The following is a 12222-nucleotide window of genomic DNA, read 5'->3' on the forward strand; positions in this document are numbered from 1 at the left end:
ATGTGAATATGCTTTTTAGTGTAGTCAAGATGATTATTTTTGGTAGAGACTAGAACACTAAAGGAAAGACATTAGCATTTTTATATTCAACTAACAGAATTATTATGTATTTAAGTTATAATAATAATTTATAAAATCAGATTTTATTACTTTTTATCATAAAAAAAATTATACTCGAGTATGAGCCGATCCAAATATAAGCCGAGGTACCTAATTTTACCTAAGAAAACTGGAAAAACTTATTGACTTGAGTATAAGCCTAGGGTGAGAAATGCAGCAGCTACTGCTAAGTTTTAACAATCAAAATAAATACCAATAAAATTACATTAATTGAGGCATCAGTGGGGTATATGTTTTTCAATATTTATTTCAAAGAAAAACAGTAAACTAGCTCTGTAAGTGGAGAAGAAGGTCAACAAAAACAATATGAGTACTACCCCACTCTCATTGCACAATGGCAAACTGGCAGCAGACCCAGTCCCGGAGGAGATGTAAGGGGAAATAAGTATTGCTAGTGGGAGCCTAGGCCAGGGCACTGGAGGGTCTGGTTGCAGGTGGACTAATTTGCACACAAAGGAGAGAGGGTGCTAGTCTAGAGGGACCCATGGCACCCGACTATATAAGCCGAGGGTGACTTTTTCAGCACATTTTGGGTGCTGAAAAACTAGGCTTATACTCGAGTATATACAGTAAATCAGTGATCCCCAACCAGCGGCTCGTGAGCAACATGTTGCTCTCCAACCCCTTGGATGTTGCTCCCGGTGGCCTTAAAGCAGGTGCTTATTTTTGAATTCTTGGCTTGAAGGGAAATTTTGGAGGCATAAAAACCAGGTGTACTGCCAAACAGAGTCTCCTATAGGCCGGCAGTCCATATAGGGGCTACCAAACAGCCAATAACGGCCCTTATTTGGCACCCCCAGGAACATTTTTTATACTTGTGTTGCTCCCCATGTCTTTTTACATTTGAGTGTGGCTCACCAGTAAAAAAGGTTGGGGATCCCTGCAGTAAATGATACTGGGTAGCAGAGTAGTGCACTGATACAGACTGTTGTGAATGAATTTATTTCTCATTTTGTTTCTCCTTCACAGTAAAGTGAAACTTGTACCTCTCGAACCAACTGAAAATATCTATGGTAACGAGGAAGAGGAACTTCTACTGCAACTGGAGCTGTTAATATTATTATTAACATGTATACATAAGTCTGCAGAACCTGAGATGTGAGATTTCTAAGCTCTATATCCCAAATCACTATAGCATTTTTAAATTCAGATTGTAGTACTTTTAGGGGCCCATTTACTTACTCACGAACGGGCCGAATGCGTCCGATTGCGTCCGATTGCGTTTTTTTCGTAATGATCGGTATTTTGCGATTTTTCCGGAAAATTATCGCGACTTTTTCGTTACCAATACGATTTTTGCGGAAAAACGCGAGTTTTTCGTAGCCATTCCGAAAGTTGCGATATTTTCGTAGCGTTAAAACTTGCGCAAAAAGTTGCAATTTTTTTCGTAGTGTTAAAACTTGCGCAAAACGTCACGCCTTTTAAGTTTTAACGGTACGAAAAAAGCACAACTTTTCGCGCATGTTTTAACGCTACGAAAAAATCGCAACTTTCGGAATGGCTACGGAAAACTCGCGTTTTTTCGCGCAAATCGTATTGGTAACGAAAATGTCGCGATAATTTCTGAAAAGTCGTAAAGGCGCCGAAAAAAATCGCAAAAAATACGAAAAAGTCGCAAAATGTTCGTTTTCCAATCGGAATTCTTCCAATTCGGTCGGAATTCGTGTCTTAGTAAATCAGCCCCTTAGTGATAGAACAGTGCGAAAGTCTTAATGATATCTTAAATACAAATATTGACTTTATAAAGTAGTACTTGTTCATCAAATCCCCAGATTTTATAAACGTAAAGAATTAACACTTTTTGTAATCCACAGTGATGAATAACTTGTGCACATCGAACCAATGGAAGATATCTGCGGTGATGAGGAACTTCTATTGCAAACGGAGCTAATTTTATTATTATTTTTGACGTGGATTTATAAATCACCAATATATTCCACATTGGTAAAAAGCTCCCATTTACCAAAACAGTCTGCAGAACCCAAGAGGTACATTTGCTAGTTTCTATAGCCCAATAGCATTTTAAAATCATAAAACAATGCAAATGTGTGTAGTGGGAGTAGACTGCTACAGAGTATTGTGTACCTAGATATAGTAAGTTTATTTTAGTAACTGGGCGAAAATAGTATTGGTACTAGTGATGAGCGAATCTGTCCCATTTCGGTTCGCCGAAAAATTCTCGAATCTTTCAAAAGATTTGCGAAACAGCAGAAAATTTGCGGAATGGCGAAAATGTCGCACATTCTTTTGTCACTCGCGGCTATTCTTTCATCGTGCGGCTATCCTTTTTGTCGCTCGCGGCTATTCTTTCGTTGCGCGGCTATTCTTTCGTCGCCCGTGGCTATTCTTTTGCCGCCCTTGGCTATACTTTCGTCGCCCTTGGCTATTCTTTCATCGTCCGCGGCTATTCTTTCGTCGTCCGCGGCTATTCTTTCATCGTCTGTGGCTATTCTTTTGTTGCCCTTGGCTATTCTTTTGTCGCCCTTGGCTATTCTTTCGTCGCGCAGCTATTATTTTGTCGCCCGCGACTATTATTTTGACATGGGCGACAATTTTTGGACATGCAGCGAATTTTTCCATGGTGAATTTTTTCATCCGTTTCGCGAAACAATCCGCCAATGGCAAAATGCGGAAATTCACCACGAATGCATGCATGGCGAAACATTTCGCCCATCACTAATTAGTACAACAAGAAGTAAGTTGTAGTGTTTCAGGGTGCAAGTAGGCATGTAGTGGTTTGCTTATAGACCTATATACAAATCAAATCAGTAATGGACCACAGGGTCACACAAGGATTAGGTTAAGGTGTAATGCATACAGAAACACTCAAACTCAAATTAAATACATGTGAAAATATTCATAATTTTTTTGTAATCCACAGCAAAGAGAAACTTGTGTTTGTTAAACCAAGTGAAGATATATGTGGTGATGAGGAACTTCTGTTGGAAGTGGAGCCAATTGAGTCCAGCTCTCAGTCACCTCAGAAATCAAAGCAGCAGAAGGCAAAAATGTGTAAATTCTATACATATAAGGAAGCAAAGATTTGTTAACTTCCTGGGCCAAAGAAAACAATACAGCGGAAAGCAAAAGTTTGCAGATTTTATATGCCTAACAAAGGAAAAGTCTGCAGATTTTACAGGCCCAGCAATGGAAAAGAGGAAAAAATACAGGAGAAAGCAAAAGTTTTCAGATTTTATTGGTATTAGAAGTGCCAAGGAACATGACAGGCGCATCGTTGGGACTTGCCTTGCCCCTTAACAACCTACCACACCACTCCCCCCTATCCCTCGAATCCCAAATAAATTACACAGACACCAGTTTGGATGAAAAGGGCCGCAGAACATTTATTAACAACAGACTTTTAATTTAAAACATACTATAAGCATATGGCATAACCTGAACATATGATAACATATCAAAACATAACATTAAATTATGGTAAACATATCATGAACATATGATAAACCTAACTTGAACGTTTGTATAACAAACAACGCACTGCCAGCTGCCATCCTAGCCCGGAACCACCTACTCCTCAAACACTTCACCTCCTGATACACCTGAACATATGATAACATATCAAAACATAACATTAAATTATGGTAAACATATCATGAACATATGATAAACCTAACTTGAACGTTTGTATAACAAACAACGCACTGCCAGCTGCCATCCTAGCCCGGAACCACCTACTCCTCAAACACTTCACCTCCTGATACACCTTCTTACTCCTGAGGTGCCAGGTGTGACAACCACCAATAACTATGCAACCATTGGTTCCCGGACTCAACTACCCCGCCATCAAACTTCCATACCAATTCACCTGGGTAGGGAGGGAGGGTGGGCGTTTTCATGTACTGCCTAAGATGGAAGTGAGCGGGAGAAACTCCAACCCCCCTATTTATACCCCTTGCCTGCCTCATTCAAAACCCACCAATCCCTTACCAGCTGGGCGTGGCTTAAACCCCCAATGGCTATGTCATGCCCCAAGTTCCCTACACTTCACTACGGGTCACTGGTCACTTTCTTAAGCCATGCTTATTCAAGAACCGTGGAACCTTATGAAGGTTCTGAATTACACGTCAATCAACATTCATTTTGATTTATCTCTGCATATCATATGTTTTGAGGAAGCAGCAAGCAACTACAGCTCTACATTTCACCGACTTCTACACTGAAAGAAAAGGAGACAATTTGTACACCAATAGCGCCGAGTATTTCCCAAATAGTGATAACAAAATAAAAATTATCTTAATGACACAACAAAGTACAGTGTGTTTTATTCCTTTTCAATTATGAATGATCAAATAGAATGCTGTATTTAAATATATATTTTTATTGGGACCTGTTATCCAGAATGCTCAAGACATGAGATCTTTATATAATTTGGATCTCCATATCTGAAAGGGGATATTCATGTTTAGATAATATTCTAAATTTTAACAGCTCCTAGGAGAAAAAATACATTTTTATTATTTTTAGGAGCAGGTTTATCTTTCCTATGGGATTTTTAAAAGTGTATTTAGTGAGCTCTAACTTTCACCATTTGATAAATACACTTCTAAAAATTCCATAGGTATGAATAGAACATGAGGAGTTTTTATCTATTAAGTTCTAAACTGACATTTTGATTAGTGATGGGCGAAATGTTTCGCCAGGCATGGATTCACGGCGAATTTCCGCGTTTCGCCATTGGCGGATTGTTTCGCGAAACGGATGAAAAAATTCACCGCGGAAAAATTCGCTGCACGTCCAAAAATTGTCGCCAGTGTCAAAAAAGAATAGTCGCGGGCGTCAAAAGAATAGCCGCGCGACGAAATAATAGCCACGGGCGACAAAATAATAGCCGCGGGAGACAAAATAATAGTCGCGGGCGACAAAATAATAGCCGCGCGACAAAATAATAGCCATGGGCGACAATTTTTTTGACGCACATTTTAGCCGTTTCGCGGATCTTTTGAAAGATTCGCAGATTTTTCGGCGAAGCAAAACGTCTGCCCCTATATACTGTATATATCTGGAAACTTATTATCCTATCTATTAAGTTCTAAACTGACATTTTGATACATCTGCCCCTATATACTGTATGTATCTGGAAACTCATTATCCTGAAAGCTCTAACTTACCATAGAAATACTCTTATTTTAAGAAAATAATTCTAATTTTAAAAAATGATTTCCTTTGTAATAACAAACCTGTACCTTGTACTTGGTCTTAAGTAAGATTTAATTACTCCTTATTGGTGCATTTATTTAATAGTAAAATGATTATTAGAAGACTTAAGATAATCCAAATTACAGAAAGAAACCCTATCAGGAAAAGTCCAAGTCACAAGCATTCCTGTACCTCTATGTATACCCCTATTGTAAAATATAAGGATATCCTAAGTCACTGAAACTAGAATACCTAGAGGAAACCCACTCAGACACAGGGAGAACACACAAATTCAGATAGTCCCAAAGCCAGAACTGAGGACCCCAGAACTGGAAGGCAGAAGTGCTACTTGCACACAGGTACTGGAGAAAAATGCCTGGGCACTGTACTCCTGTTCCAGAAGCCATGCACTTAGACAATAACAAAATTTTAATTATAAGTTGTTAATTCATAATAAAAATAGTGTTATAGTGTAAAGGCAGCCATACACTGAGATGAGATCTACTTTGAAGAGTCACTAAATGAGCAGGTCTGTTAGCAATGTAACTCTTCTCACAAGCTTTGTGGCTTTGCCTACATATGGGTGACCACATTGTGACCTACCCAGCTATATGATATAGTAAAAGAAATCACTCATGGTGCACATTGCTTTAGATTTATATTGGAATAATATAAAAGGGCAGCCTTGTGTAACTTCTTATCAAATGTGTATTAATCATAGAGAGAAATGACCAGAGAATACATTAATGCCAAGATATAGGTGTGCAAAATTGTCATTCAGGGCGTGGATATTAATGACAATACTAAGAAATAATTAAATGAATCTACTATAAGTGAATCAGAGCAATCCTTGAATGTAAGCGAACTACATCATTGCCCCGGTGGGTTGTGGCCACTACCTTGTTGCACCCCAGGCAACCGCCTCTGTTGCCTATACCTAGTTCTGCCTTGGTGCCACTATTTATACACGCCAACATCACAGCATGCCAGCCCCTCGCAAAGAGCACATCAGCACCACCGCTCTCAACCCAAAATGACTGCAGGTGGCGCCAGAGATGATGTACTATGTTACCAATCATACACACCCAAACAGGATTCATCATTATGGCAACCCATACATTACTGTGACAAGGGAATACTGTACTCAATGCAGGACAAAACATATGAAAATCAATAGTGGACTGAAAGTACATAATTACAAGGCATTTTAGCCAGGACCTAATAAACTAATCTCATATAAATAATTGAAGATTCATAATTTTAGTCTGCCCCCCCCCCCCTTGGAGTTAAGGTGCCCAATCTATGGATCCCCATTACATCTTTGTTTGAATATTTTGCTTTGGTAGTTGACCTGCATTTGTCTTTTCTAGTGTGGGTACTGTGATTAGTGGCAATTTATGGGAGCTGCCATTATAAAAGCTGGAAGAAGTTGTACACGGAAGTGCTGGGCACAACTGACAGAGAGGAACATATTGATTAGTGGCACTCTCAAATGCCAGCATTGTCCAGTCTACCAGAGAACTGAGATCTTCAAGTTAAGCAACTGTATGAAACTTGAGATGTAAGGGGATGTTTGTAAAGTCTATTAATACAGTAAGTGCCTGAGGAACTGTACTGCTGTCAACTCTGTTGGCAAATAAACATCCTTTATCTACATCAGTGTTCCCCAACCAGTGGTTAGTGAGCAACATGTTGCTCCCCAACCCTTTGGATGTTGCTCCCCATGGCAACAAAACAGATGCTCATTTTCGAATTTCTGGTAAGGGGGCAAGTTTTGGTTGCATAAAAACCAAGTATAATGCCAAACAGAGCTGTCTGTAGGCTGCCAGTCCATGCAGGGGCTTTTAAGTAGCCAATTATAGCTCTTATTCACACCCCCAGGAACCTTTCATCATGCTTGTGTTGCTCCCCAACACTTTTCCAATTGAATGTTGCTCATGGGTATAAAAGGTTGGGGATCCCTGATCTACATAAACCATACCTGCTTTCCACAGTAAAAGATAGTAACAACAACCTTCCTATCATAGGAATCTACAGGATTAGGTTGGAAAATGGCATTCCTGTATTTTCTGGTATTTCGGGATAAAGAGTTTCTTAACAATAGGTCCCTTACCTGTACTGAAATGTAGTAAAGCTAATAAATCCCAGTAAATAGATTAAACTGCCATATCTCTACACAGTGTGATGTAGAGCTTGTATATATTTGAAGTATCTCCTACTAATGAAAAAGTGCAGGCTGCTGGACTGAAGTGGAAACCATGAAATAACACAGATGCAGAAATGTGTTTGAATTTATCTGTGAATAAGGTTCCCCTGGCTGTTTGATGTACTTTGCTTTTTTATCAAAGCTTTTTACTTTTTTAAGTATCAGAAAAAAAACAGCTGTTAGAAAATTGAGCCTCAACCTGGTGATATTTTTGGTGGGTGTGCAGGTTACTGTGCCATTATGTCATGATGCTCCATGTCAAATGGGCTCATCTTTCAAAATTAATGCACTCTCCAGACCTGGGTTCAATGTCTGATTTTAGGCCTTATACAGTATTGTAAGTTCCTGGGTCTTCTACTTTCACTACAATTATTAATGGTTATCTGATTTCTGACATTCCTGCCTGTCCCTAACCATTCCAAATTCTGCCTGTCCTGACCATTGCCTGTGTATCAAATAAGAGACTGTACAAACCCTAAAGAGATCCTGACACGAGAAATTAAACCTTTTACATCTAGCCTACCATTGTCTTTGCATGAGCTTATAATTTTGCCATAAAAGTTTTTTCTGATGCTTTTACATTCCCTATCTGATCCCCCATGTTCCCCTATGAGGGGGCGGCCATATTTGTGCAGCAGTAGGCCGTTAGCATTAGAAGCTGTAACTGACAGGCTGAGAAGGGACAGTCAGGTTGGCAAAACAGTCAGGTTTAAGAACCTAACCTTAAGCAGCCCTATAAGCAAAAAATAATCAACATGACCTATAGGTAACTTTTTATGTAGATTCATAATTAAAAAAGTAGTTTTTTTGTTTCAGTATCACTTTAATATTTCACTATTGGACTTTGGTCTTTTATTCTATGTCAAGCTTCCTCCTAAGTCCCGACTAGCGATGAGCAAATTTTTTCACCAGGCATGGATTTGCAGCGGAATTCCGCATCTCGGCTTTGGCAAATTGTTGTGCGAAAATTTAATTTAGAGACAGAGAATTTAAAGAATGTATTATTTTATTTTGGCACTTTTTTATGACATCTTCTACTGCCACCTGTCACCTGAAGTTGAAAATGTTATGTTTCATATAATATTACTGAAGCACTAGCCCCATGAATACAGACTAACATTTTGGCACCTCCTAGTGAAATAGGCTTTCCTTGTTTTAAAATGTAATGCTCATACTGAGAATTCTCCACTGTTTTGCAAGTTAATATCCAATAGGAAACAATGGACAATGGCTGGACGACTACTTCTTCTGTTGCGTCAAAATTGGGCACGGTCGCATAAAAACCCACGGGTGATAAAAAATAGACACGGGCGACAAAAAAGACACGGCAACAAAAAAAAATCGTGCAATAAATGTGTTTCTCAAATTTTTCGCCGTTACCGAATTTTCTTGCCGCTTCGCAAAATTTATGGCGGACACGTCCAAAAGGGCACAGTCACGTCAAATTGGGTGCTGTAGTGTAAAAAAAAGTCGAAGGTGACAAAAAATAGACGCGGGCAACAAAAAAAACCACGGACGACAAAAAAATCACGGGCGACAAAAAAAATCACGTGACAAATGCATTTCACCAATTTGACGCCTTTTCGCAAATTTTCTTGGCGCTTCGCAAATTTTATGGTGGTTGCGTCAAAAAGGCCGTGGTCACGTCAAATTGGGTGCTGTCACACAATAAAAGGTGCGGTTGCGTCAAAATTGGGCGCAGTCACATAAAAATCCAACAAAATATCTGACAAAAAATAGACGCGAGTGACAAAAAAATAGACATGGGTGACAAAAACGGTAGAAGCGGACCGATTTGCTCATCATTAACTATAGTAGCAAATGTATTTTGGACCTTATGTAATCTATTGAGGTATTGTACCTAACCATGTATTCTTTATTTTATGAATAAAATATTTAACACAATTTTACATATTTACCCTTAGTTTACAATGGGCCCGATTCATTTCCATGACAAAATATTATCTCATGGTTTATCACATAAAAACCTATGGGCGAGATTCAATTTGAGATGCAATTCAGAAAAACATATCTCACTGTATTAGGATAAAATTGAATCTCGTCCTTAAGTTTCAAACCATGAAATAACCTTTTCTTAATGAATTAAATCTGGCCCAGTATCTATATTATTACTATACAGTATAGTTTTACTGTACAATAAACTCTTAAGGGCAAGCCACAATACAAAGCAAAAATTGCACCTATCCAAATGATCAGCCTTTATATTTGCTCCTTGCACAAACAGCTTTCCCTTAAGGAGCTGTAGCTACAGTACAAGGGCTATCTTTGAGCCTTGCCACAAATTACTTAATTATCGACTGTGCTATTTGCACCCATAGATGGTAACTCTGATTCAACAGATACTTTACTGGTGCCTTCAATTACATTGGAATTCTGGGAAATAAAGTGCACTGTGGGTAACAAACATGGTGGATTGTGTCCTCATTCCACACCTTGCATTTTGTCCTTGCTTTGTAATAAGCCCTTTAGTAGCCCTTTGTAGTACAGGTATGGGACTTGTAATCTAGAATGCTCGTGACCTGGGGCTTTCTGGATAAGGGGTCTTTCCATAATTTGGATCTGCATGCCTTAAGTCTACTAAAAATCATTTAAACATTAAATAAACTCAATGGGATTGTTTTTCCTCCAATAAGGATTAATTATATTTTAGTTGGGATCAAGTACAAGGTGCTGTTTTATTATTATTGTGAAAAAGGAAATCATTCTTAAAAATCTGAATTATTTGCTTATAGTGGAGTCTATGGGAGATGACCTTCCCGTAATTTGGAACTTTCTGGATAATGGGATTCCGGATAAGGGATCCCATACCTGTACTTTACTACCTTTGGTCCTGGTAGGAAAAGTAGTTCGGGTTAAAGAGCAGCAATTTAGGTGTGTTTCTGACCTGGCTATTTATTTTCTTTTGCGTTGTTTAAACCGAGGTTGCATTGACCTTGCAAATGCCATATTTTGATGATCCCTTGTTCTAAATCACAAGGCATTTAAGCAATGTTCTGCATTGTTCACACACTTGAATATAACATTTATACTTCCAGAGGGATGTGAATCAGATATCTATACTGCTTGTCATTTGTGCCTGTAAAACAGTTAACTGTAACTCTAAAATGTCTGTATATGCATTTAGGACACACATTGCATTATGGGGTTTTTGTCTGTTTTAGCAGACAGAAGGTCTCGATATACAATATTTTAAACTATAGAAAACTGATGGACAGATTATTCCAATTTTATTGTGGCTTATATAGTGCAACTGGTCAAAGCTATTGGAGCAGGACACTAGAGGGGTTATGTAATAAAAGGCACTAAGTTTGCCCAGAAGCAGTAACCCATAACAAACAATCAGCCACCCGCAAAACTCTTATTGGTTGCCATTGGTTACTGCTCCTGGGCAAACTTAGTGTCTTTTCTTACAAATGGGGGTAGAGATGCTGCCATCTGACACAGTATCTCCAATGCCACCCTAATCTTACTTCTCTTGCTCAGAGCAAGTCTAGGGGGCACATTTACTAATCCACGAATCTGAATCCCGAATGGGAAAAAATCGGATTGGAAACGAAAATTTTACGACTTTTTCGTCGCCGTTGCGATTTTTACGTATTTTGTGTGATTTTTTTGTCGACTTTATTGTATTTTGCGCAAATTTTTCGGCACCGCTGCGATTTTTTGTATTGAGCAATTGTAAACTGCGGAAAAACCAATTGTTTTTTTCACAACGGCGACGAAAAAGTTGCGGAAAATATACGATACAGTCGTAACGGCGCCGAAAAAGTAGCGGAAAATACCGATCATTATGAGAAAAGCGCATTTGGACTCTTTCGGACGTTCGTGGATTAGTAAATGTGCCCCTAGGGGTGGCCTACATTGCTTGTGAAGAAAACACACTTGTACTTTCTGCAGTTGAATTTCCAGTTAAAACAGTTACTAGGGACAGCTATATGCCACCCTGTCTACTAGTCTCAAGCAAGATTCTAACCTTGCTTCATGGCAAAATTGCCATCAGAAAGAAGGCTCATAAAGTGAACTGAAGGAACTCCACTGGTAGTCTGATCTATCAAGCTCATATATAACCTATGACTCTACGCCATTGAAATCTTAAATATGTAGAATCAAGACTAAAAATTTAAATAAAAACTCTCCCAAAGTCAATAATAAAAACACCTAGTGGGTTATGTAATAAAAGCCCAAGTGCAGTAACCCATAGCAACCAATTAGCAGAATCAGTAGAATTTACTGGTCACCGATTGAAAAGCAAACATCTTATTGGTTGCTAGGTTACTGCACCTGGGCAGACTTAGTGGCTTTTATTACATAACCCTATAGGTTAGTTTTTATTATTGACATTGGGAGAGTTCTTTAACTGAAATGGTTTTATTACGTATGGGGGTTGGACTTTATCCATTGTAATCAATCAAGAGCAATTGCACCCAAGCTGTGCTTTTTAACTCCCTATGTCCTAACCATGATCCTTAGCAGTTTAATTAATAACAATCCTGACATCATAGGGGTTAAACTAGTCACTATTATTTACATATGATGTTTAACAATAAGTAATCCTTTGGTTTCACTTTCATTACTCTATATAGTTGTAGAACAAAACCGCGCCCTCTTGGGATATAAAATGAATATCGGAACAACTGTGTGTCGATACATTTATTCTAAATATGTAAGAAACATTGAACTTCAGCACCAAATGTCAAAGAGCTGAATCCCACTGACAA

The sequence above is a fragment of the Xenopus tropicalis genome, chromosome 4 (genome assembly GCF_000004195.4).
Source record: "Xenopus tropicalis strain Nigerian chromosome 4, UCB_Xtro_10.0, whole genome shotgun sequence".
Lineage (NCBI taxonomy): Eukaryota > Metazoa > Chordata > Amphibia > Anura > Pipidae > Xenopus > Xenopus tropicalis.